Source organism: Plecotus auritus (genome assembly GCF_963455305.1).
Source record: "Plecotus auritus genome assembly, chromosome: 5".
Taxonomy (NCBI): Eukaryota; Metazoa; Chordata; class Mammalia; order Chiroptera; family Vespertilionidae; genus Plecotus; species Plecotus auritus.
Window position 1 is genome coordinate 111,440,679 of NC_137776.1, and position 5,620 is coordinate 111,446,298.

Genomic DNA, 5,620 nt, shown 5'->3' on the forward strand with positions numbered 1-5,620 from the left:
AGCATTGGCCCACGATTAAAGGGTCACAGGTTTGATTCCCATCAAGGGCATGTACCGGTTGCAGGCTCGATCCCCAGCCCTGGTCGGACGTTGTGCGGGAGGCTAACAATCAATGTGTCTCTCTCACATCTCTTTCTCCCTTTCCCTTCCACTCTCTCAATAAATCAATGGGAAAAATATCCTTCAGTGAGGATTAACCAAAATAAATACATAAGTAAATAAATAAGGAAGGACACTGTTTCCTTGTTGATTTGTTGTCCGGAAGATCTATCCACTCATGACAGTGGGGTGTTAAAGTTCCCTACTATGACTGTATTGCTTTCAACTTCTCCCTTAAACTCCAACAAGATTTTCTTTATATATTTAGATGCTCCTATATTGAGTGTATATATGTTATCAGGGGTAATATTCTCTTGTTGGATTGATGTCTTTAGTATTATGTAGTGACCTGTTCTATCTCTTTTATGGCCTTCATTTTGAAGTTTATTTTGTCAGATATAAGTATTTGCTACCCCATTTGCTGTTTTCATTTGCATGGGATATTTTTTCCATCACTTGCCTTTCATTTAGTTTGAGTTTTTTGTTCTGAGGTGGGTGGGTCTCTTATGGACAGCATATAGATGGGTCATGTTTTCTTATCCATGCAGCTAACCTATGTCTTTTGATTGGAGCATTTAATCCATTTACATATTCTTATGGGAAGTTCTCTATAATGGAAGTCAATTGATTGCACTAGTTGTTGCTTTTGTCTTTATTATTAAAAATAGTTCAGTAGCATCTGTAATAGATCTGTAGTGTGTAATCAATTCATAAAAATAAAATCATGTGTTATTTCACTCATTTCCATGGGTGGCCATGTGCAAATCAGTACAAGTAAATAGGTAGAAACTTTTCTCCCTCTTTTATAACTTATCTCTACTTTATTGTGTTTATAGGTTTAATTGAAGAACAATTCTTGAACAGTCTCAAGAAAATATTAACTTTTATTATTCCTCCTCACATCCCAATCACATGATTTGATTTTTTGAACAAATATGTACAAAAAGGGCTATGTAGTATTAAAACCCCTGTGTTGCAGTCTAGAAATCAGGTTTTCAAGCAATAACTCCACAACTGCAGGCGGCAATTGGAGTCATGTGAAGGCAGCATCATTGTCCTGTGCCTGTTACACAAGACCCGGGCCCCTTCCCAATACCTGAGATGAAGATAGCAGTGAGCTGAGGGGCCTGGGGGCAATCAGCTGGGTCAGCAAGAAGAGCTGCAATGGCAGCAGCATGGGTATAATGGTCCCTAAAGTCTGTCTGTCTAGCAGGTTTGTAGCATCATCAGCATCTTCCTTCCATAGCTGAGCATGAGGTGTGTGACCACAGTGTGTGCCCTGGGGCAGGGGTGCTTCTTGGAATAGGAGGCCAGAGGGTAAAATGAAAAGTGTGAGTGCTATGCAGTTGAATTAGATAAAAACCAAATAGTATTGAGTCATTGAAGACGTGACAACAGATTTGTCCTGTATATTCTGTGCCTTGTGGGTAAACCCTGAGCACAAAAAAGCCTCTCGGGCAGGGCTCCTAATCTGTTGTCCTAGATGCCTTGTTTTCATGAATAGACTTTGGGGAGCTTTTATTACTCAGGGTTCCCCGAAGAAAGAGACCCAACAGAATATATATTATTTCAAGGAGTTGGACTAAGTGCTTATGAAAACTGAGAAGTCCTCACATCTGTAGCCTTGGGTACGTTGGAGACCCAGGAGAGCCAATGGTGTATGTCCCAGTCTATAGGCTGGCAGTTTCCAGGCCCAAGAGAAGCCAGTGGTCAGTCTGGATCCGTAGGCAGAGAAAGAACAATGTTTCAGCAGGAAGGCAGCCAGGCAGGAGGAGTCTCCCTCACTCTCAGGAGGGTCAGCCTTTGTTCTAGTCAGTTTCCAACTGATGGGGTGGGGGCTACCCACAGTAGGTAGGGCAATGGGCTTTTCTCAGTGTCCCCATGAACATGGTGATATCATCCTTTCATACACAGTGTTCCACCAAATGCCTGGGTGTTCATGGCCCAGTCAAGTTGACATAAAATTCACCATCATTAATCCACCTCTTGTGAACTTGGCACCTATCCACATCTCCTTACACCATACTTTATCTCCAAATAAACACAATAACAAGATTCTTCATAACATGATGCAACTATCCTGATACAACCAAAAAAACAAACTAACCTTTTTCCAAAAGAGGAGATAAAGAGATAAGGGTGATATTTACTCTTCTATTTGATAGCTCCTAACTTCAGTACTATGATGTAAAACTAAGAACATTTAAATGCTACAATATAAAGTCAATGAATCTTATGTTACATGACATTGAAATGAAGGACATACAGACATTTTATGCACACACAAAACATTCATAGCAAAAAGGGAGAAACTGCATATAATTACAGTCCTCATTTCTGTAACTGGTCACGTGCTCATACACAGCTGATAATTATAATTACGTTACTTTCTTCCATTCCATCAAGTAGCCCCATTGCCTTCTGCAATCACCCAAACTTTAATTCCTGAAGTGCCTGGGCCATGACTTGCCCTATCTGAATGGGGTTGTTGGTATTTGACATTGACCTTATTCAGAGGACACTCTAATTAATCATTTGTATTTCAGACCTACCTTTCCTTATGTCCACTAGAGAGTAGCATTGATTTCTCCTGGTGGTTAAGATCCATTGTCCCTGCCAGACCATATTACTCCCTTCTTTGCCTGTTGATTCAGAGGCATGAAAAACCTAAAGTGGCCAGGAAGTAATCTTAAATTCTTAACTTCCAGTTCAGTGGAATCATTGTTGTATCTCCTGGTGAAATCATCATCCTTGTGAAACTAAAATTTCTATAGCAGCAGAGTATAGTTTGGTTGTTGGAACCAGAAACAACATTTTTACTGGTGGGTCCCTACTGGTAACAGTAAGTGGTGTGATAACTATTTCCATTTCTTTGTTTTTGGGCCTTTGAATCTTGGCTATTAGAGAAACAGCACAAGCATTAGACACTGGTTTGAATTATACACAGCCTCCTGGAGAACCTCCTCTTAGCTCTGCTAAGTATTGCCACTTAGCTGGCATTGAAAACCGACTCTTCAAAAGGATATGGAGGGACCTGGAGAGTATTCTGCTAAGTGAAATAAGTCAGTCAGAGAAAGACAAATATCACAGGATCTCACTTATACGTGGAATCTAATTAACAAAATAAACTGATGAGCAAAATAGAACCAGAGGCATGGGAACATGGAACAGACTGACCGATGTTAGGAGGAAGGTAGGTGGGGAGGACTGAATGAAAGAAGGTGAAGAGCTGGCCAACGTGGCTCAGTGGTTCAGCTTTGACCTGTGAACCAGGAGGTCCTGGTTCAATTCCCCATTAGGGCACATGCCTGGGTTGCGGCCTCAATCCCAGGTATGAGGCGTGAAGGACGCAGCCCATCAATGATTCTCTCTTATCATTGATGTTTCTATCTCTCACTCCCTGTCCCTTCCTCTCTGAAATCAATAAAATCTATATGTGAAGAGAGTAGCTAGAGAACCTAAAGATACAGACAACAGTGTGGTGATGGCCGGGGGGTGGGGGTCGGGGGGCATGGAGCTGGAGGGAGGTGGGCAAAAGAGAGGAAAATGGGGAAATCTGTAATAGAGTCAATAATTTAAAAAAAGAACATTTCATCATTCTATCAAGCCAGCTGCTTTAAAGAGAAGGGCTAATGGCAAGAACAGTGCATCCATGAGCATTCCAACAATGCTGCACTTCATTTGCTGTGAAGCCAGGTTCTTGAGCAGAAGCAGTGCTGTGAGGAGCACTGCCATTGTGAAGAGGGCATTCTGTGCGTCCACGGATGGTACTTTCAAGGAAGGCAAATCTCTATACAGTAGATGTCTATTCCAGGAAGAACGAATCCTGCCTCTTTCAAAATAAAAGTGCTCAAAAGTAACCAACCTGCCCCCAGGTAGCTAGCTAATCACCTTCGAGAATGGTGTCATATGAAGAAATCAGTGCTGATCAGTGTGCTGACAGATTGGGCACCCAGTGGTGGTTGCAGCCAGGTTGGCCTTAGTGAATAGAAGTTCATGTGCTAAGCCCATACACAACCTCCGTCCCTGCCACCATGGCCATACCACCTTGTGAATGAGCCCATTGAGTGATGACAGGGGTGGCTGGGAGAGAGACTGACTGGTATTCTCAGAATGGGCCATACCATCCACTTGATCATTAAAATCATGCTCTACTGGGGACACCCTGTGGTGAGAATTCACATAAAATGAAATATCTTCTATTTTTTTTCCTATTTAGTGGTGTTATACATATACTTCTTTCCTAAAATTTTTTGTCACCAGTTTCCCAATAATGGGCTATTCAAGACCATGACCTTCCCACCATAGCATCAGCCACAGCTCATGAACCAGATATAATCCCAGGACTGAGCATTTCTCCTTCCAAGCCAAGTGAATGCACACCTGGTGCACAGAGGGATGTTCTGGCTCCCTGGGGAGTTGTCACTTCACCCCTGTCCTTTAGCGATGTCCCAGAAAGGGGCTTCACGGCTGCAACTCTCCACTTTCGAGTGGAGCTTGCATATTGGGCAGAACGATTTTAAACTAGGCTCTGTCTCCACTTTCTTTGTCATTGATCATAGGAACTCCTCATGTGGCTCTGACTGCGGAGCGGGAGAGAGGAGGCAGGAGTGAGGATCATGGGCTTTTGGGTTCTTTCCTAATGTAATTTAGCTGTGTCCCCAGGTCCTACCTGGCCCAATCCTGCACACACCACTGCCACTGGATGATGGACTGTAGCTGTGCATGCCCAAATTCATGGCTGGGTGGGTGAGATAACCCTGTGGATGATGCACAGGCCAGCTCTGATGGCTTCATGAGCCATGGTCAAACAATCAGTCTTTACTAAGGCCCAGTAGCAGATGAAGACTTACTTCTCAAAAGGGGTCCTGCTCTGGGCCTCAAACAGCATTCCTATCATTGACACTTTATGTATCATTAAATATGAGCATAATTTATACTAGAGTCCACAAAATTATAAGGGGAAATAGCACATCTGTATTTTCACAAAATTTTCACCAAATATTAGCATTATCTTAAACCAAGTATGTCAGCAAAAACACAGGAACATATCCACAGTACCCATGACTTTGTCATCATGAGGAACCAGATACTTCATGTCACATTTGAGTTGTTCCAGATGTATGTAAATTGTTTATGCTGGTTACTATTTCAAAATTACACATTTAGAAGATTTTCCACTGGAGGCACAATATGTTGTCACATTATTAATTTGTTTTTATACTTTGATAAATATAATTCAATCCTATGTGTTTATTGCTGACATTTAACAACATCGCTCAGAGACAGGAACCACAGGCATCAGCAGGTTGCCAGAGGTTCCAGTGCTGAAAGGCTCCTGCTGTAGGGACACCTCTATGCTCAGATTGTTGGACTTTGTGCCACTCTTCACTGATTGAAACTCATCAGGACCACTCATGGGTGTCTCCGAAGTGAGGTGTGGAAAGTTTAGCTGACATGTAAACCACGAGGCCTCATCGACAAGACAGAAGTTTTATAATTATGGCTCTTTTGTGACTGG